Source organism: Anolis sagrei, chromosome 8 (genome assembly GCF_037176765.1).
Source record: "Anolis sagrei isolate rAnoSag1 chromosome 8, rAnoSag1.mat, whole genome shotgun sequence".
NCBI classification, from domain to species: Eukaryota; Metazoa; Chordata; class Lepidosauria; order Squamata; family Dactyloidae; genus Anolis; species Anolis sagrei.
Window position 1 is genome coordinate 13,928,096 of NC_090028.1, and position 23,043 is coordinate 13,951,138.

The 23,043-nt window shown below is 41.3% G+C and overlaps 1 protein-coding gene across 1 annotated transcript in view; it reads right to left on the reverse strand.

The window, feature by feature from the left end:
* The window catches only part of WWOX (WW domain containing oxidoreductase), a 1,061,193-nt gene that overhangs the window by 903,569 nt on the left and 134,581 nt on the right, over window positions 1-23,043 (reverse strand). The window lies entirely within an intron of this gene.

A 23,043-nucleotide genomic window follows, 5' to 3' on the forward strand; every position in this document is an offset into this window, starting at 1 on the left:
GTTCAATTGCAGTTTGGCACCAACAAATATACATCAAAATTATAGTATTTCCCTTGACAGGAAGCTCCTTGCCTCTACACATTGTTATGGCTCTCTGCAGAGTAACCCAGAACTGCTGACAACCTTGAACACTGCTACAACAATATTACTATACTTGGCACAGAAGTACCCTCGCGGCAAGAGAAAAGCTGTAATTTTGACTGTCACTTCATATTACACTGGGTATTATTTCACTGTATACACATGCACACACTCATAAACTCTTAATAGACCACCATTTTCGCACTGCCCATTTCTTTTATAATAAATAAATAGCTTCATAAAACAACTAAGTCAATTGCTAGATCTCCCTTTTTGCCAAATAATCATTAGACTCACAACCACCACAAAAATAACTATGCGTAAAAAAGCATTATTCGACTATTTCCTCCGACAGCACTCTTCATTGGTGAAAAACTTGCTGCTATAAAACCAAACAATATGGAAACTAGAGATGGAAATAATATTCACTGTGTTGTTGTAGGTTTTTTCAGGCTATATGTCGATGTTCTAGAGGCATTCTCTCCTGACATTTTGCCTGTATCTATGGCAAGCATCCTCAGAGGTAGTGAGGTCTGTTGGAACTAGGAAAGTGGGTTTGCTAGATCTCCCTTTTTTCCAAATAGTCATTAGACTCACAACCACCACAAAAATAACTATGCGTAAAAAAGCATTATTTGACTATTTCCTCCGACAACACTCATCGTTGGAAGGATTTATCCCATTTTCCTTCTCAATGATACCGTTCAGGAATGATTCCTTATGTAACATGGCGCACATGCTTTTGTGGATCAAGAGCAGAAGTAGGCTTAATATGGCTGTGTGAAGCCCCTGGACTCCATTTTATGCCCCTTGGAGTATTCCCCCAAAGGCCACAACTCCCCAAATATGTTTCTAAAAATGTAATACATTGAAACCGCACATACCCCCGCCCCTAAAAAAAAAAATCATATGCATTTAAACATGTAAATATATCCAGCCCTGTCTTCACAAACTCAGGAGAATCTCATACTGTTCATGGATCCTTCTGTTTTCTTCTTCTGTCTTTCTCAAAATGGTAACAAGAAACTCAACATCAATGTATTGTCGAAGGCTTTCATGGCCGGAATCACTGGGTTGTTGTATGTTTTTTCGGGCTATATGGCCATGTTCTAGAGGCATTCTCTCCTGACATTTTGCCTGCATCTATGGCAAGCATCCTCAGAGGTTGTGAGGTCTATTGGAACTAGGAAAGTGGGTTTGCTAGATCTCCCTTTTTTCCAAATAATCATTAGACTCACAACCACCACAAAAATAACTATGCGTAAAAAAGCATTATTCGACTATTTCCTCCGACAACACTCATCGTTGGTGGAAAATTTGCTGCTATAAAACCAAACAATATGGAAACTAGAGATGGAAATCATATTCACTGTGTTGTAGGTTTTTTCGGGCTATATGGCCATGTTCTAGAGGCATTCTCTCCTGACATTTCTCCTGCATCTATGGCAAGCATCCTCAGAGGTAGTGAGGTCTGTTGGAATTAGGAAAGTGGGTTTGCTAGATCTCCCTTTTTTCCAAATAATCATTAGACTCACAACCACCACAAAAATAACTATGCATAAAAAAGCATTATTCGACTATTTCCTCCGACAGCACTCTTCGTTGGTGAAAAACTTGCCACTATAAAACCAACCAATATGGTAACTAGAGATGGAAATCATATTCACTGTGTTGTAGGTTTTTTCAGGCTATATGGCCATGTTCTAGAGGCATTCTCTCCTGACATTTTGCCTGCATCTATGGCAAGCATCCTCAGAGGTAGTGAGGTCTGTTGGAACTAGGAAAATGGGTTTGCTAGATCTCCCTTTTTTCCAAATAATCATTAGACTCACAACCACCACAAAAATAACTATGCGTAAAAAAGCATTATTCGACTATTTCCTCCGACAACACTCATCGTTGGTGGAAAATTTGCTGCTATAAAACCAAACAATATGGAAACTAGAGATGGAAATCATATTCACTGTGTTGTTGTAGGTTTTTTCGGGCTATATGGCCATGTTCTAGAGGCATTCTCTCCTGACATTTTGCCTGCATCTATGGCAAGCATCCTCAGAGGTAGTGAGGTCTGTTGGAATTAGGAAAGTGGGTTTGCTAGATCTCCCTTTTTTCCAAATAATCATTAGACTCACAACCACCACAAAAATAACTATGCGTAAAAAAGCATTATTCGACTATTTCCTCCGACAACACTCATCGTTGGTGGAAAATTTGCTGCTATAAAACCAAACAATATGGAAACTAGAGATGGAAATCATATTCACTGTGTTGTAGGTTTTTTCGGGCTATATGGCCATGTTCTAGAGGCATTCTCTCCTGACATTTCTCCTGCATCTATGGCAAGCATCCTCAGAGGTAGTGAGGTCTGTTGGAATTAGGAAAGTGGGTTTGCTAGATCTCCCTTTTTTCCAAATAATCATTAGACTCACAACCACCACAAAAATAACTATGCATAAAAAAGCATTATTCGACTATTTCCTCCGACAACACTCATCGTTGGTGAAAAATTTGCTGCTATAAAACCAAACAATATGGAAACTAGAGATGGAAATCATATTCACTGTGTTGTAGGTTTTTTCGGGCTATATGGCCATGTTCTAGAGGCATTCTCTCCTGACATTTTGCCTGCATCTATGGCAAGCATCCTCAGAGGTAGTGAGGTCTGTTGGAACTAGGAAAGTGGGTTTGCTAGATCTCCCTTTTTTCCAAATAATCATTAGACTCACAACCACCACAAAAATAAATATGCGTAAAAAAGCATTATTCGACTATTTCCTCCGACAACACTCATCGTTGGTGGAAAATTTGCTGCTATAAAACCAAACAATATGGTAACTAGAGATGGAAATCATATTCACTGTGTTCTTGTAGGTTGTTTCGGGTTATATAGCCATGTTCTAGAGGCATTCTCTCCTGACATTTTGCCTGCATCTATGGCAAGCATCCTCAGAGGTAGTGAGGTCTGTTGGAACTAGGAAAGTGGGTTTATATATCTGTGGAGGATGCTTGCCATAGATCCAGGCGAAACGTCTCTAGATGCCTCTAGAACAGTGGTTCTCAACCTTCCTAATGCCGCAACCCCTTAATACAGTTCCTCATGTTGTGGTGACCCCCAGCCATAAAATTATTTTCGTTGTTACTTCATAACTGTAATTTTGCTACTGCTATTAATTGTAATGTAAACATCAGATATCCAGGATGTATTTTCATTCACTGGACCAAATTCGGCACAAATACCCAATACACCCAGATTGGAATACTGGTGGGGTTTGGGGAGGGGTTGATTTTGTCATTTGGGAGTTGTAGTTGCTGGGATTTATAGTTCACCTAGAATCAAAGAACATTCTGAACTCCACCAATGGTGGAACTGAACCATACTTGCCACACAGAACTCCCATGACCAACAGAAAACACTAGAAGGGTTTGGTGGGCATTGACCTTAAGTTCGGAAGTTGTAATTCATCTATATCCAGACAGCACTGTGGACTAAAACAATGACGGATCTGGACCAAACTTGGCATGAATACTCAATATCCTCAAATGTGAACACTGGTGGAGTTTGGGGGAAATCGACTTTGACATTTGGAAGTTGTAGCTGCTGGGATTTATAGTTCACCTACAATCAAAGAGCATTCTAAACCCCACCAGATAGAATTGAGCCAAACTTCCCACACAGAACTCCCATGATCAACAGAAAATACTGTATTTTCTGATGGTCTTCGGTGACCCCTCTGACACACCTTCGCGACCCCCACAGGGGTCCCAACCCCCATATAGCCCGAAAAATCCTACAACAACCCAGTGATTCCGGCCATGAAAGCCTTCGACAATACAATATTCACTGTTTTCTTCTTGTCCTGACTGAATAATAGGTTTACACATCACTTTGTGAACTATATAGCGGTGGGAATTTTGTGTAGTTTTTGCTGAAAACTTCATAAAGTAAATTAGGAAACATCCTAAAATATAGCAGGAAATTATTTTGTGCAAAAAATACATATAGTATAGTGAAATTCGCACACACAAACACTGTTTCAGGAAGAGTCACATTTATTTTTGTGCAAGATGGAAGTTTTATGTTTTTAAAAAATGAATCCTACACAAGAAAACTTTAAAAGTCGTCCACAAAAAATCTTGAACAATGAAACATTTGTGTAAATGTAGCAATATTACACAAAAATAATCCCATTGGGGTGATAAAAGACTTTTATTTTCTGTGCATGGTTTGTATTGTGCACAATTGCTATTTTGCACAGAAAATAGAAATTTGCAGGGGGGGAAATGTACATGTGACTGCACAAAACCCACATATTTCTTCTGCATGTTTCCTAAAACATGAGTAGCACCAACTGCTACTCTGGCCAGAGTGAAGACAGAGGGGAGCAGAAGACAGTTCCATCTTGTCTTTACTCATAATATAATATAGTATATTGTATATACATACAATATTTATAATATTACTAGCTGCACCCGCCATGCGTTGCTGTGGCCAACCATCCCTCCTTCTTTCTTTCCTTCTTTCCCTCCTTCCTTTACTCCCTCTTTCCTTCCGTCCCTTTTTTTCTTTCTTTCTCTCCTTCCTTTCTTCTCTACCTTTCCTTCCTTCCCCCCTTTTTCTTTAGCTCTTTTTTCTCTCATTTCTTCCTTCCCTACTTCCTTCCTTCTTTCATTTTTTGCTTCCATCCTGTCTTCTCTTTCCTTCCCTCCCTTCCCTCTTCTTTCCTTCCCTCCTTCTTTCCCTCCTTCCTTTTTTCCCTTTTTTCTTTCTTTCTCTCCTTTTTCTACCTTTCCTTCCCCCTTTCCTTTATCTTCTTCTTTCTCTCATTTCTTCCTTCCCTACCTCTTTCCCTCTTTCCTTCCTTTGCTTTTTGCTTCCATCCTCCCTTCTCTCTTTCCTTCCCTCCCTCTTTATCTCCTTTCTTCCCTCCTTCCTTTGCTCCCAAAGGAACCTCTTTGGGTTGTGGTTTGCTCCGGCATTCACAGCCATTGAGTAAAGAGGAAACTTGGGAAGGCTTCTCAGCTTCAAACACCTTGGACCCAGGACTAATTGAGACTGTAACGTATATTTTCCTTCACCCCTCTGAAGTTTCCAGCTTATTACTTTAAAGAAATGACTCTTTGTGATCAATAAAACTTATTTTGAGTTATTTACAGCGTTTTGGATTTTTGAGAGTTCCAGTTTCCTATAGGAGGGCAAGAAGCAATCCCCTGGGGGAAAGATGCCATGTCCATCCCTCCTTTATTAAGAATAAAGGCCGAACAGGGTATAGGGTTACAGCCTGTGCTGGATGGGGTTGCACTCCCCTTGAAGGCGCAGGTTCGCAGCTTGGGTGTGATCCTGGATTCATCGTTGAGCATGGAGCCCCAGGTCTCGGCGGTGACCAGGGGAGCATTTGCACAGCTTAGGCTCGTGCGCCAGCTGTGCCTGTACCTCGGGAAGTCTGACTTGGCCACGGTAGTCCACGCTCTGGTTACATCCCGCTTAGACTACTGCAACGCTCTCTACGTGGGGTTGCCCTTGAAGACGGCCAGGAAGCTTCTACTGGTCCAGCGTGCGACAGCCATGTTACTAACAGGAGCAGGACGCAGGGAGCATACAACGCCCTTGTTGTACCAGCTCCATTGGCTGCCAATTTGCTACCGGGCTCAATTCAAGGTGCTGGTGTTGGCCTATAAAGCCCTAAACGGTTCCAGCCCAAGATACCTGGCTGACCGCATCTCGGCCTACGAGCCCACCAGGACTTTGAGATCGTCCGGGGAGGCCCTGCTCTCGATCCCGCCTGCCTCACAGACACGCCTGGCGGGGACGAGAGACAGGGCCTTCTCGGTGGTGGCTCCTCGGCTGTGGAACACCCTTCCCGTGGACATCAGACTGGCTCCTTCCCTGATTATATTCCACAGGAAACTAAAGACTTGGCTGTTCAAGAAGGCGTTCGAACAAGAAGTGCAATAATTGGTAATGACGACAGGAATGGAACAACGGAAAATGATACCGGATTGTGGTTTACAATGAGACGACGCGAATGGCTTTTTATATTATTGATATTGTTGATGTTTTTGATGATGATGTTTTTGGTATTGCTAGATTGATTTTAGACTGTCTTGTAATTTGCACCCTGTCCTTTCTATGTTGTACACCGCTGTGAGTCGCCCCCGGGCTGAGAACAGCGGTATATAAGCACAGTAAATAAATAAATAATAAATAAATAATAGACCCCAGGCACGACAGCACAAGTTGTGAGACCTTATAACCTGTGAGGATGCCTGCCATAGATGTGGGCAAAACGTCAGGAGAGAATGCTTCTGGAACATGGCCATACAGTCTGGAAAACTCACAGCAACCAAAAGGTTTTTAAGACAGAAAGCACAAAGGGATAATCAGGACTGTCTCTTGATGGTCATCCAATGAAGAATTAGCAACATCTCAAGATGTATCCATTCCTCATGTCTACACAATACATCAAACTTTACAAAATGCAAGGCAAATATTTTTCAGTGAAACGTTTTTCCTTGCCACTTCGACTCTAATTGTGGAAACTCTAACAGACTGCTCACTTTTCCAGTAGCTTGCAAGTTGTGCTAATTGTGTAGAATTTGTGACAATATTGTGACAGCTAGGTGGCAGCCTTCTGCTCATGCCAAACTAAATAGCGTTCTTCCTCCAATAATCTCCCCCCCCCCCCAAACTTGCCAACACATTGAAAATGCATTAAGAAACTATCAGACTTTTTTTGTTTAGACAAGGAAACAATCACTGACCCTTTTTGCCTTCTGCAATGAAACGCTATCGAAAAATTTCAGCAGTGTCTGCTGACCGCACCAAATTTAACAAGGTTCTCAAATGAACCTGGAGTAACTTTCCCACTGTGACATATTAATAATAAGTTCCTTTCCCATCTATCCCAAGCCATGAATATGTAATGTTAGAAAATGAGCGCTTTTCAAGCAACAGAATCTCAGACGTGAATAAATAAAAACTATCCATCACAAGCCTGTGAAAAATTAATGAGAGTTCTGAGACACCAAGAAAAAAAAAAAAAAGAATGGTTGCTGGAAAGATAAAGTCCACTATGTAAAATCCTTCAGTGATTCAACAATTGTAAATATATATATTGAAATGGACAACAATAGAATTCAGAGATATGCATCAATCGGGATAACTTCAGAAAAGTAAATTGTTCCATCAATGTGAAAAAGAGAGGTGGAGGGAAGTTTTGAAAATACAAGGTGTATGTTAAAAAGGCATCAGAAATTGAACCTCCCTTATAGAGAATCCCAAAATCCAAAATTGTCCACATGAGCAACTACAGAAATGTCACATTTATTTACAGCAGGGGTTCCAATCCTTTTTTTTTTTTTGTCCAGCGACCACTTGACCAGAGACCACTCTCCAACTTTAGTACCAAAAGGATTACGAATCCGTTTTTGGTCAACTTTAGATTTGGTTTGGGGTGCTTATTCAGAAAATTGCATTGGATAGACCACATCAGCTCTAGTTTCTGGTAGAGAACATATGCCATTGAGGATATTTTTCACTGTCAACGCCACACATTTCTTCCCTGCATTCTCACCAGGTGTAGCTGCTTACAATAGAAATTTGCATTACTAGAAATCAGTAGTTTGCAGAATTTTCTCTGACTGGTAGAAAATTAGGAGCCAGACACTCTCACAATTACAAAACAAGCATGATAATAGAACAAACTCTCTTTGAATCATTTTGCTCCTGTATTTTAATATAAAGGTAAAGGTTTTCCCGTGACATTAAGTCCAGTCGTGTCCGACTCTGGGGGTTAGTGCTCATCTCCATTTCTAAGCCGAAGAGCTGGCGTTGTCCATAGACACCTCCAAGGCCATGTGGCCAGCATGACTGCATGGAGTGCTGTCATCTCACAGAAGCGGTACCTATTGATCTACTTACATTTGCATGTTTTTGAACTGATAGGTTGGCAGAAGCTGGAGCTAACAGCAGGAACTCAAGCTTCTCCCCGGATTCGAACCTGCGACCTTTTGGTTAGCAAGTTTAGCAGCTCAGCGGTTTAACCCCTTACAAACCATCGAGGACTCTAATGTTATCTGGGGAGGCCCTGCTCTCGGTCCCACCTTTGTCTCAAGTACGTTTGGCGGGGATGAGAGACAGGGCCTTCTCAGTGGTGGCCCCTCAGCTATGGAATACCCTTCCTAGGGAGATTAGATCTGCTCCCTCCCTCTTAATGTTTCGGAGGCAAGTTAAAACATGGCTGTTCGAGCAAGCGTTTACAAATGCAAAGTAGCTAATTTAGGAAATCGAACGATTTGACAATGGGACTGGACAATGCTTGATAATAATGAGATGCTAAGGATGTTGTTTTTATTGCTTTTATGGTGGTTTATATTGTTTAATGTTTTAATCTGTATTATGTTTTTAAAGGAGCCCCCGGTGGCCCAGTGGGTTAAAGCACTGAGCTGCTGAGCTTGTTGATCGAAAGGTCGCAGGTTCGATTCCGGGGAGCGGCGTGAGCGTCCGCTGTCAGCCCTAGCTTCTGCCAACCTAGCAGTTCGAAAACATGCAAATGTGAGTAGATCAATAGGTACCGCTCCGGCGGGAAGGTAACGGCGCTCCATGCAGTCATGCCGGCCACATGACCTTGGAGGTGTCTACGGACAACGCTGGCTCTTCGGCTTAGAAATGGAGATGAGCACCATACCCCAGAGTCAGACATGACTGGACTTAATGTCAGGGGACTACCTTTACCTTTACCTTTACCTATGTTTTTATATGTACTGATTTGTTGGAAACCACTTTGAGGTGCTGATTGGCTGAGAAAGGCGGTATACAAATACAGTAAATAAATAAATTGTGCCAGCGGAGGCTTTAATATAGGGAGAGACTAAAATACCGATAGCTGCTGTACTTGAACAAAAAAGTTTATTATAAATTTTACGTTTAATCACTGTTTATTTTAGGTATGATTATTTTTTGAAAAACTATCAATAACATTTCAAGCACATTTTGCATTTTGGATTTTATATGTATCCGGTGTTGCATTTCTTTGTATTATACTGAAATGGTCCATTGTTATAAACAGTAAAATTACAGTTACAATCAGAGGCGGCCCGAGGTAATTTTCAATGGTAAGCAAACAGTATTTTGGTGCCCCCCAAACAATCACTGATATATATTTTCTGTTCGTCATGGGAGTCCTGTGTGCCATATTTGGTTCAATTCCATCATTGGTGGAGTTCAGAATGCTCTTTGATTTTAGGTGAACTATACATCCCGGTAACTACAACTCGCATATGTCAAGGTCTATTTTCCCCCAAGAGCGCCTCAAGAGCGCCCCTGGGAAAAATCAGCTATACTGCGAATGCTTACTTTGCGTAATGGGTTGAGCCGGCCCTGGTTGGGAGGGATAACCAATAGTCCAGAGGACAGGAGCAGGATTCAAAACGATCTTGACAGATTAGAGAGATGGGCCAAAACTAACAAAATGAAGTTCAGCAGTGACAAGTGCAAGATACTCCACTTTGGCAGAAAAAATGAAATGCAAAGATACAGAATGGGGGACAATGCCTGGCTTGAGAGCAGTACGTGTGAAAAAGATCTTGGAGTCCTCGTGGACAACAAGTTAAACATGAGCCAACAATGTGATGGGGCGGCAAAAAAAGCCAATGGGATTTTGGCCTGCATCAATAGGAGCATAGTGTCTAGATCTAAGGAAGTAATGCTACCCCTCTATTCTGCTTTGGTTAGACCACATCTGGAATATTGTGTCCAATTCTGGGCACCACAATTCAAGAGAGATATTGACAAGCTGGAATGTGTCCAGAGGAGGGCGACTCAAATGATCAAGGGTCTGGAGAACAAGCCCTATGAGGAGCGGCTTAGGGAACTGGGCATGTTTAGCCTGAAGAAGAGAAGGCTGAGAGGAGATATGATAGCCATGTATAAATATGTGAGAGGAAGCCACAGGGAGGAGGGAGCAAGCTTGTTTTCTGCTTCCCTGGAGACTAGGACGTGGAACAATGGCTTCAAACTACAAGAGAGGAGATTCCATCTGAACATTAGGAAGAACTTCCTGACTGTGAGAGCCGTTCAGCAGTGGAACTCTCTGCCCCGGAGTGTGGTGGAGGCTCCTTCTTTGGAAGCTTTTAAGCAGAGGCTGGATGGCCATTTGTCAGGGGTGATTTGAATGCAATATTCCTGCTTCTTGGCAGGGGGTTAGACTGGATGGCCCATGAGGTCTCTTCCAACTCTTTGATTCTATGATTCTATGATTCTATGGTTACAATTACAAATTTTCCAAAGTTTTCCAAACATTGGTCTTCCAGATTATTTTGATTTCAGCTCCCAAAAACGGTGACCATTGGCTAAGCTCTCTGGGCCTTTTGGAAGTAATATCCATGAGTATTAAAGTTTGGGAACCACTAATCTAAGGCGACATGACTCCAAAGGAAAGGAGAGAAGGGAGGGAAAAGGGAAAAGTATATTTATGATGAGATCGAAAGATCTTAGTTGTTCATATTTTAAACTCTTCCTTTGCAAACGTTCCAACGAACACAAATACGTACCATTCCTGCATTGTATTTATACTACGAAAACAATAGGAATACCTTCTATGATATGTAGAATTCCCAGTGTGTTTGTAGACTTTTTAACCTCCCAGTCAAGCAGTCTTTCACTGTGTAGTTGCTATTTCATGAGATTCTTCCAAGGTCTTCCCTTGGCGCATATCAGGGGACATCCCAATGTCATCACAGATTTGTGGTTTTACATAGCTTTGGAGTTTTTTTGCCAGAGGAAATATCACCCAGCTCAGCTACTTTGGGATAGTGTGTATCTAATTCCTTTGGCTCACATTCAGGATCGATGAAGGAGACCTTCTTTTGTCTGACATGCTTCTAGTAAATTTGTATAAGAGAAGAGTGTGAAGGGGTTTCCTCCAAACTTTCCCACTTCCATTTCTAATTAGATCAACCCACTGGACCTAATCCAGCTGGCAAAAACATTTTCACAAGACTACCAATTCAAAACTTGTTTGCTCAGGTCAGACCTTCTAAATGAAGTAGAAAATCCAGGGCATTATTAAAAAGAAAGCTGGGATGTACTCATTTTTTTAAAACCCTCTTTTTACAAAACATTAAAAACTCAGAGTACATAGAATCATAGATTCATAGAATCATAGAATCAAAGAGTTGGAAGAGACCTCATGGGCCATCCAGTCCAACCCCTTGCCAAGAAGCAGAAATATTGCATTCAAATCACTCCTGACAGATGGCCATCCAGCCTCTGCTTAAAAGCTTCCAAAGAAGGAGCCTCCACCACACTCCGGGGCAGAGAGTTCCACTGCTGAACGGCTCTCACAGTCAGGAAGTTCTTCCTCATGTTCAGATGGAATCTCCTCTCTTGTAGTTTGAAGCCATTGTTCCACGTCCTAGTCTCCAAGGAAGCAGAAAACAAGCTTGCTCCCTCCATTGCAAAGAAGAGTAACTTTAATACTAAATTAATAATAATTATCCAAAAAAAACCCCTAACTATATTCAATTTCTGTATCAGCCAAAGGGAGAAATATATTAAGGCCTTATTAATTTTATTATTTATTTATTTATGACATTTATAGCCCACCTTTCTCAACTATACGACAACTCAAGGGGGGTTACAGATTAGCACAATTTGATGCCATGCATTGATAAAAGTGTGATTAAAAACAGTCAACATCTATATATATATATTAGGGCTGGGCGGTTTCGTTCGTTAATTTCGTAATTCGTTATTGATTCGTATTTAAATTAGCTTACGAACCGATAACGAACCATTCTGGAGCATCCAAATAACGAAACGAATTTTTTTGATCAATTTCATAATTGATTCGTAATTGATTCGTTATCAATTCGTTATTGATTCGTAATCGTTTCGAAATCGTTTCGTTATTATTTCCGTAAATCTGGCGCAAGTTTTATTGTTGTTGTTTGTTTTATCAGTGATAAAAAATAAATTATCACACCAACAGTCAACAACAGAGGGAGAGGGAAGCTTCAGAAGTTCCCCCTGTCCCATTTGGAGGTTTTTTTTGCATATTGCGCAATTGCGTCCGCCATTAACGAATCAATTACGAAATTTACGAAATTTCATAAATAACGAAATATTTTTAAAGAAAATTTCAGAATTCATTTAAAAAACGAAACGCAATGGACCCCTAAAAACGAAACGAGTTTAGAAACAAATTTTTCCGTTGTTACCCAGGCCTAATATATAATGCTCTGTGCATAGGCTTGGGTAACAACGGAAAATTTTGGTTCTAAACTCGTTTCGTTTTTAGGGGGGCCCTTGCGTTTCGTTTTTTAAAGAATTCCGAAATTTTCCTTTAAAAAAGTTCAAAATATAAGAAATTTCGTAAAATTATGAATCGATTCATTAATGGCGGACGCGATTGCGCAATATGCTAAAAAACCCTCCAAATGGGACAGGGGGAACTTCTGAAGCTTCCCTCTCCCTCTGTTGTTGACTGTTGGTGTGATAAAACAAACAACAACTATAAAACTTGCACCAGACATACGGAAATAATTACGAAACAATTACGAAACAATTTCGAAACAATTTTGAACCAATTACGAAACAATTACAAAACAATACGAAATAAATTGGAAAAATTGTTTCGATTTTTAATTACTCTTCACAGTAGTCCTGCATGGCTCAATATTGGATCGTAAGCTAATTTAAATACGAATTAATAAAGAATTACGAAATTAACGAACGAAACCGCCGAAGCCTATGCATAATGAGTACCTTAAAAAAAAATAACCAATGAACGAAATCACACCAAATTTGGCAACAAAACATCTCACAACACAAGGAGTGACCATCACTCAAACAATTATGATTTTGTCATTTGGGAGTTGTAGTTGCTGGGATTTTTAGTTCACCTACAATCAAAGAGCATTCTGAACTCCACCAACGATGGACTTGAACCAAAATTGGCACACAGAACTCCCATGACCAACAGAAAACACTAGAAGTGTTTGGTGGGCATTGACCTTGAGTTTGGGAGTTGTAGTTCACCTACATCCAGAGAGCACTGTAGACTCAAACAATGATGAATATGGACCAAATTTGGCACATGCACTCAATATGCTCAGTATGAACACAGATGGAGTTTGGCGGAAATAGACCTTGACATTTGGGATTTGTAGTCACTGGGATTCACAGTTCACCTACAATCAAAGAGCATTCTGAACCCCACCAATGACAAAATCAGGGCAAACTTCCCACACAAAACCCCCATGACCAACAGAAAATACTGTTTTCTAATGGTCTTTGGCGACCCCTCTGACATCCCCTCATGACCTCTACAGGGGTCCTGATCCCCAGGTTGAGAAACGCTGAGCTAGAACAGAAGATCTGGAACAAAACCAGACAAGAAACCTAATTTATTGAGTGTTGCTAGAACTGAGAGCAAGGCAAGCATAGGTTCCTGACAGTTTACCTGTGCTAATCCGTGCTCTGTCTTAAAGGATCAATACAATCGGTCCTCTACATTCACAGATTTGAATTTGCAGAGTTGGTTATTCAGGAATTTGACTGAAATGTTTTCTCTCGGAATCTCTAGATCAGTGTTTCTCAACCTGGGGGTCGGGACCCCTGAGGGGGTCACGAGGGGGTGTCAGAGGGGTCGCCAAAGACCACTAGAAAACAGTATTTTCTGTTGGTCATAGGGGTTCTGTTTGGGAAATTTGCCCCAATTCTGTCATTGGTGGGGTTCAGAATGCTCTTTGATTGATAATCAGAAAACAGTATTTTCTGTTGGTCATGGGGATTCCATGTGGGAAGTTTGACCCAATTCTATCATTGGCAGGGTTCAGAATGTTCTTTGATTGCAAGTGAACTATAAATCCCGACAACTACAATTCCCAAAATATCAAGGTCTATTTTCCCCAAACTCCAACAGTGTTCAGATTTGGGCATATTGAGTATTCGGTCCAGATCCATCATTGTTTGAGTTCACAGTGCTCTCTGGATGTAGGCAAACTACAACTCCCAAAGTCAAGGTCAATGCCCACCAAACCCTTGGCCATAGGAGTTCTGTGTGCCAAGTTTGACCCAATTTCATCACTGGTGGAGTTCAAAATGCTATGATTGCAGGTGAACTATAAATCCCAGCAACTACAACTCCCAAATGACAATATCAACCCCCCCCCCCCCAATCCCACCAGTATTCAAATTTGGGCATATTGGGTATTTGTGCCAAATTTGGTCCAGTGAATGAAAATACATCCCGTATTTCAGATATTTACATTACGATTGATAACAGTAGTAAAATAACTGTTATGAAGTAGCAAAGAAAACCATGTTATTGTTGGGGGTCACCACAAAATGAGGGACTGTATTAAGGGGTCACGGCATTAGGAAGGTTGAGAACCACTGTTCTAGATACTCCAGTGTGAGCGTATGGTCAACTTCCCTTGTAACCTTCTGTGTGAAAACTTGCATCAAATTTCTGCTGAGTAAGATCCTCAGCTAACAGCAGAAAGCAATTTGTAATTTAGTTTTAAGCGTACACACCATATACGATCCCCTCCAACATTTATCAGCCAATTGGAATAAACCAAAGCATAGATACAAATACCTTTTGACACATACAAGCAGGAACTAATACTGTGACATATTTCAAATTAGCTGTTTAAAGATTCTCTAACTGAACGTAACATTTATTGTAGGTGCCTGTCACGAGGTTATGAGGAGAGAAGCAAAAGATGAGGGGCAGTCACAAAAAAAAGATATGTTATTTATGGAAAGAATCATTTAACTAATAGCAAGCTGCTACTCTTTTCTGATTAAACTCTTACCAGCCAAACAGTATTAAACTATATTGGAGAACTGATTCCAATGGCGTCCATTAAAATTTTGGCAAGCTGTTGTGACTTGCAGCTAATCAATTTTAAACATAGCTATTATATATATATATATATATATATATATATATACATACACACACACATACACACACACACACACACATACACACACACACCCCACGCACACAAGCTGTATCCACCACGCAACACTTAGCTGTGGCCAACCTTCCCTCCCCCTTTCTCTCCTTCTTTCCCTCCTTCCTTCGTTCCCCTTTTCTTTCCTTCCTTCCTTCCTTCCTTCCTTCCTTCCTCCCTCCCTCCCTCCCTCCCTTCCTTCCTTCCTTCCTCTTTCTTCTTTCCTTATCTCCTTCCTTCCTTCTCTACCTCCTTCCTTCCCCCTTTTTTCTTTTCCTTCCCTTTCTCTCCTTTCTTCCTTCTCTACCTCTTTCCATCGTTCCTTTGCTTTTTCCTTCCATCCTTCCTTCTCTCTTCATTCCCCCCCCCCACTTTCTCTCCTTCTTTGCTTCCTTCCTTTGCTCCCTCTTTCCTTCCTTTCCTTTTTCCTTTCCTTCTCTCGTTCCTTCCTTCTCTACCTCTTTCTTTCCTTCCCCCTTTTCCTTCCTCTTTCTTCCTTCTCTACCGCTTTTCCATCCTTCCTTCACTTTTTGCTTCCATCCTTCCTTCTCTCTTTCATTCTTTCCTCCCCCCTTTCTCTCCTTCTTTCCTTCCTTCCTTCACTCCCTCTTTCTTTCCTTTCCTTTTTTTCTTTCCTTATCTCCTTCATTCCTTCTCTACCTCCTTCCTTCCCCCTTTTTTCTTTTCCTTCCCTTTCTCTCCTTTCTTCCTTCTCTACCTCTTTCCATCGTTCCTTCGCTTTTTCCTTCCATCCTCCCTTCTCTCTTCATTCTTTCCTCCCCCCTTTCTCTGCTTCTTTCCCTCCTTCCTTTGTTCCCTCTTTCCTTCCTTTCCTTTTCTCCTTTCCTTCTCTCCTTCCTTCTCCACCTCTTTCTTTCCTTCCTCTTTCTCTTTTTCTTTTCCTTCCTATTTTTCTTTCTTCCTTCTCTACCTCTTTCCATCCTTCCTTCACTTTTTGCTTCCATCCTTCCTTCTCTCTTTCATTCTTTCCTCCCCCCTTTCTCTCCTTCTTTCCCTCCTTCCTTCACTCCCTCTTTCTTTCCTTTCCTTTTTTTTCTTTCCTTATCTCCTTCCTTCTTCTCTACCTCTTTCCTTCCTTTTCTCTTTGTTTCCATGCTACTTACTTACTTACTTACTTTCCTTCTCCCCTTCCCTCCTCTTCCTTCCCTTTTTCTGTATTGTCATTTAGCTTTTCTTCATTTAGCTTTTTGGGGTTTTAAGTCCTTTCCACTATATTTTTCCGGGGGGGGGGGGTATGAGTGATGGTCACTCAATGGTCTGTTAGGGGTATAGTGTCTAAATTTCATGTAGTTTTTGAGTTATGTAATTTATTTATTTATTTATTTACTGTCCTTGTATACCGCCGTTTCTCAGCCTAATTGGCGACTCAACGCGGTTTACAACAAAATATACAGTGCACAGTATACAATTAAAACCATAAAAAACATATACACAATATTACACGAAATCACAATCCAATACATCTCCTAACTAAAATCGTGGTCCAATTGCATCATCCATATTACCAATCCGTAATCAACACATTCATTGCACCGAATTAGCCAAATGCCTGCTTGAACATCCAAGTTTTTAGTCTTCTTCGGAATACCATCAGCGAGGAGGCTGATCTTACCTCCATGGGAAGGGCGTTCCAGAGCCTTATATATATATATTCAAACCAGCTTCAAAAGCTCGGCAACTTGCATAAATCAGTAACTAGCCATAAAACAACTGGGTTTTTTTCCCCAAAAACCAAGAAGAAGAAAAGACTCCTTCCCTGTCACACTGCTGTTTGCCATCCATTTGTCTCTTCTAAGGAGCTTGGCTGACTGTGCAGACAGGGATAATCCCCCTCCCCCTTTTTCCATAGTACATTGTACCTGTCAGAGATTTCAACAAATGTTATTCAAGCTATTTTACAACACAATTGTGTCTTAATTATGCATGACATTTCAACAATCAAGAGTAATTAGGCCCATTTGAGATGTAAATATCCAGCGGAAGAGATCATGTGTAACGCATGAAATATATCTTTGTGTACTCTCTTGAAATTCTCTTCAGGCACAACAGGAAAAAAATCCCAATCTTTTTTAAAAAAATACTGCACACTAATGCCAGCAACTTGGAAATACATATCAATAAATATATCATGGGTTCAGTTCATATCTGTACCCCTCTTTTTCGTCTGTAAGCTGATCCAACTGGTTATAAGTAGAACACATCTGATGCAAAAATATTAGAATTAGAATCAATCTACATGGTAAAACATGCACTTACAGTAAAGGTTTTCCCTTGACATCAAGTCAAGTCAAGTTCGACTCTATGGGGTGGTGCTCATCTCCATTTCTTTTTTTAAATAATATCTTTATTAAATATCTTTATTAAATTTCCGGTTTACATTTAAAATAAAGATGTGTAGCCAAAGCCACTAGAAGATGTGAGAGCTAAAGTATCCCCGAAAAGAAAGGTGCTAAAGAAAGGAGAGAAATAGAAATAGAGAAAAAAGAGAAAAAGAAAAAGATGAAATGAGTACGAGAGTAAGTATAGATTTGAGACCCAAAGCCAAGTAAAAATGAGATTTATTTTTGACTTCCTGGGGTCTTCTAGAGGTCTGCATTGCCACCCTTCTCAACTTCTTTTTCTTTTTCTTCTCTCCTCATATTCTTTCTCTTCCTCTTCCTTCCCTCCTTCTCTTCCTTTATTAGATCAGAATCAATATTCTTTTTGTTCAGCCAGAATAACTGCTAAAAACGCTGAGCTAATTGGGAGATGCCCTTTAATGGGGAATTCAGGGCTATAAATAAGAGATAGGATTAGTCAGCTTTCACTGGTAACAACGACCCTGATACTTCTGTTTTCACTCCTACGGAATCTACTTTGTGTCTTCTGCTAAGGACTTAGTTCATTGCCAACTGTCTGATGGAAGACTGGTGTTTCTTTTGCGATTTTGTAAGAGAATTTAATTTGTGTCTGGATTAAGACTTCCTTGTTTTCGTTTGCACTTTTCAATTGCATTTGCTTATCCTTTGTGTATGCTGAAGTAAAGCATTTTTCTTTTACTTGCAGCATTGTCTAAAGGTTATTTTGAAGGGCAACTCAGGACAATATGTCGGGTTGTTTAATGTGAATAGCATCAATATGGGAAATGTTGACAATTAACAAAATTGAGGGGAATTCAAACATTCCGTCCCTAAGGGGAAAATGTCCTCTTTATTATTGTACTACAGAAGTCTATACTAGGATAACACATTTTAAATGTTTTTTGGACTGCAGTTTCCATCAGTCTTGACTCAAATGGGAAAGAGGAATACAGGGAGCAGAAATAGGAAATGGGAAAGCTAGTTTATTTATTTATTTATTTACCTTACTTATATACCGCTGTTCTCAGCCCGAAGGCGACTCACAGCGGTTCACAACAAATACGAACAGCAAAAATTCAGTGCTACAGTATAGAAACAGTTAACAACCTAACACATTACACAATTAATAACAGTTGCTACAATACCCATTCACTGTCGTCTCGTCATCAAAAACATGTTCCAGATTCATCATCCATTGTTCCATTCCAGTGTTCATTAACCAATCATTGAACTAATTATTGGAACGCCTGCTCAAACAGCCAGGTCTTCACTTTTTTGCGGAATACCATTAGAGATGGTGCTAGTCTAATATCCGTAGGAAGGGCGTTCCACAGCCGAGGAGCCACCACCGAGAAGGCCCTATCTCTCGTCCCCGCCAGCCAAGCTTGAGAAGCAGGCGGGATCGAGAGCAGGGTCTCCCTGGAAGATCTCAAAGTCCTGGTGGGTTCATAAGCAGAGATGCGGTCGGATAGGTAGCTTGGGCCCAAACCGTTTAGGGCTTTAAAGGCCAACGCCAGCACTTTGAATTCAGCCCGGTAGCAGATCGGTAGCCAGTGGAGTTGGCGCAACAGGGGGGTTGTATGCTCCCTGTGCTCCGCTCCTGTTAAAATCATGGCTGCCGAGCATTGGACTAGTTGGAGCTTCCGAGCTGTCTTCAAAGGTAACCCCACGTAGAGAGCGTTGCAGTAGTTGGAAAGTGTTGAGAAATAGGTAAATAAGCTGAAGAAATGCATTGTAGCTCTTTTTATGTACAACTTTAAAACAGCAAATGCAATTTTTTAAAAATCCCTATTTCTCACCCACTCTACTAGAAACGTCTCTCATGCATTTCTTTGCTCCCTCTCCAACCATTTTCTTATACCCCCACTTTATTTAAATCAACATTAAAAACTTCAACATTTGAGATCGAACAGGTACCTTAAAAGCTGTTGCTACTAGTTTAAGCGCTGTGTCTCATTGAATTAATTACAAACTTGATTAATCATAACCGTTCTGGAGAATATTAACGCTCAAACTCCAATTTAAGTCAATCATTTTTGTTTAAAAATGTAATTGAGTTGTCCTTTTTCACTGGCAGACTTCCTACATAATTCATACCTTGATTGATTTTGCTAGTCTGGATCTGAATGAGAGCTGTAATTAACATCAGAAAGGCCACAATTTCCTAATCCCTGGCACATGCAATTTGTAAACATATGTCCCACGAATATACAAAATGTGTCCATGCTTTTCAGAATATGTATATGAAATAATATAAATTCAAAATCTTGATATTTTAGAAATTCTATTCTATTCTGAAAGACAATTGTTTGCATAGATTTGGATGGTTATCATCAAATATTACCTATTTCTTTAAAGTAGATATACTGTACTTTGGAATCTTCCAGCATGCAAAGCACGTTCTCTATCAACCACACAACAACATCTGTTATAGAACTCCAGTATGCTGATGACAACATCGTCTGTGCACATTCAGAAGAAGATCTACAAGCCACTTTAAACACCTTCGCAGAAGCATACGAGAAGCTCGGCCTGTCATTGAACATTGAAAAAACCAAGGTGCTGTTCCAGCAGACAACAGCCAACCCCTCTCCAATGCCAGTGATACAGCTTAATGGTGTAACATTAGAAAATGTTGATCATTTCCACTACCTTGGCAGCCACCTCTCCACCAAAGTCAACATCGACACCGAAATACAACACCACCTGAGCTCTGCGAGCGCAGCATTTTCCGAATGAAGCAGAAAGTGTTTGAGGACCGGGACATCCGTAGGGATACCAAGGTGCTTGTTTATAGAGCTATTGTCCTCCCAACCCTGCTATATGCCTGTGAGATATGGACTGTCTACAGACGTCACATGCAACTCCTGGAACGATTCCATCAGCGCTGCCTCTGGAAAATCCTGCAAATCTCTTGGGAAGACAGGCGGGCAAACGTCAACGTGCTGGAAGAAGCACAGACCATCAGCATTGAAGCGATGGTCCTCCACCATCAACTCCACTGGACCGGCCACCTTGTCCGGATGCCCGACCACCGTCTCCCAAAGCAGTTGCTCTACTCCAAACTCAAGAACGGAAAACAGAATGTTGGTGGACAAGAAAAGAGATTTAAAGATGGGCTCAAAGCCAACCTTTAAAACTCAGGCATAGACACTGAGAACTGGGAAGCCCTGGCCCTTGAGTGCTCCAGCTGGAGGTCAGCTGTGACCAGCAGTGCTGCAGAATTTGAAGAGGCACGAATGGAGGGCAAAAGGGAGAAGCATGCCAAGAGGAAGGCACATCAAGCCAACCCCGACCGAGACCGCCTTCCACCTGGAAACCAATGCCCTCACTGCGGAAGAAGATGCAGAGCAAGAATAGGGCTCCACAGCCACATACGGACCCACAAGAATACTGGAAGTCAATCCCCCTCGGAAAATGAGGGATTGCCTAAGTAAAGTAAGTATATATATGTATGTACTATCTATACCAGGGGTCCTCAAACTATGGACCGGGGGCCGGATACGGCCCTCCAAGGTCATTTACCTGGCCCTCGCTCAGGGTCAACCTAAGTCTGAAATGATTTGAAAGCCACAACAACAACCCTATCTCATCAGCCAAAAGCAGGTCCACACTTCCCACTAAAATACTAATAAGTTTATATTTGTTAAACTTGTTCTTCATTTTAATTATTGCATTGTTTTAAGTGTGGTATTTTTTTTCAGCACAAAGAAGATAAGGAATTCATTCATGTTTTTTTTTCTTCAAATTATAATCCGGCCCTCCAACAGTTTGAGGGACTATGACCTGGCCCTCTGTTTAAAAAGTTTGAGGACCCTTGATCTATACTAATACATAAGTCTAGAAATTTTAGTCCGGAGATCAACCCCAAAAACCTGAAACAATTTTTCCATGACTCAAGGTATATACTACACCTTACTCTCAGCATACTCTGTATGCTCCCTGTGTGCCGCAGCAGTGAGCAATCTAGCTGCTGCCCATTGGACAACTTGAAACTTCCAATCAGTCCTCAAAGGCAGCCCTATGTGGAGTGCATTGCAGTAGTCTATTTGAGATGCCACAAGAGAACGGTGGCCAAGTCTGGCTTCTCAAGGTATAGACACAGCTGACACACAAGTTCTAATTGTGCGAAAGCTCCCCTGGCCACCACTGAAACCTGGGGTTCCAGGTTCAGTGATGGATCTAAGGACTCCCAAGCTGCAAACCTGTGCCTTCGGGGGATGGCCATCTGTCAGGGGTGATTTGAATGCAATATTCCTGCTTCTTGGCAGGGGGTTGGACTGGATGGCCCATGAGGTCTCTTCCAACTCTTTGATTCTATGATTCTATGAGTGTAACCCCATCCAGCACAGGATGTAACACTATACCCAGTTTGGACTTTCGACTGACCTTGGAGTATCTCCATCTTGTCTGGATTTAGTCTTAATTTGTTTGTGCTCATCCAGTCCGTTACAGCGGCCAAGCACCTATTCAGGACTTGAACAGACTCCTTAGTAGCAGGTGGGAAAGAGTGACAGAGTTGGACATCATCAGAGTATAGATGACACCACACACTGAAACTCCGGATGATATTCCCTAACGGCTTCATGTAGATGTTAAACAACATAGGGGACAATACCCAACCCTGTGGGACCCCACAGTACAATGGCCGTGGGGGTGAGCAGGTGTCCCCTAACAACACCTTCTGGGAACGGCCGTTGAGGAAGGACTGGAGCCACTGCAAAGCAGTCCCTCCAACACCCATTCCCACAAGGCGCCCCAGAAGGATACCGTGGTCGACGGAATCGAAGGCCAATGAGAGGTCCAATGCAACCAACATGGGCACACTCCTCCTGTCTAGCTCCCAGCGTAGATCATCCACTAAGGTGACCAACACGTACAATTCAGCATGGTTGGATTCCTGTCACTGCCATTTAATTATATGTACCACGACAATATAGAGTCAATGGAAATCATGTATCCAGAGGACACACAGAACGCAAAATGTTACAAATCCCAAAATTTTGTAGGTCACATCCTTCAACAGTTATGGACCTTGTGGAAACCATAGACATATCTTATACACTGTTGGAATAGCAATTTATATTTACATATACATATTTCAATATTTTCATATTTGGAAGCCAACACGGTGCAACGGCTTGAATGCTGGACTAGGACTCTGGAAAAGGAGAGTTCTAGTCCTTGCTCATTTAAGAAGTTTGGAATTCCTTGAGTGGCCTTTCTCTCGGACACAGTGGAAGGAAATGACAAACCGTCTCTGAACAAATCTTACGTCCATCACTCAGAAACTAGTTGAAAGCATACAACGCAAGCAATAATATAATATTTTCTATTATTCCTCTCTGTTGCTTATATCCCACTCAGGGTGGCAAATAACAATTAACACCAGACCATCACAACAACATTATAGGGATGGTATTGTCTAATGAGATGTTGGGAATTAAAGGATGGAGCAAATGAAATTCGGGTTTATCTCACCATCGTTCTGCAACCCGGTGCAGCAGCATTTACAGCTAGCTAATTACAAATGGCAGCTCCTAATTAACAAGGGCAGAGATGCGAGCTTGGCTATTAAGGCATTCTCTGTGCATTAAGGAAAGTCCCTGTCCAATTTTCAGTGAAGCAAGCAGGTATG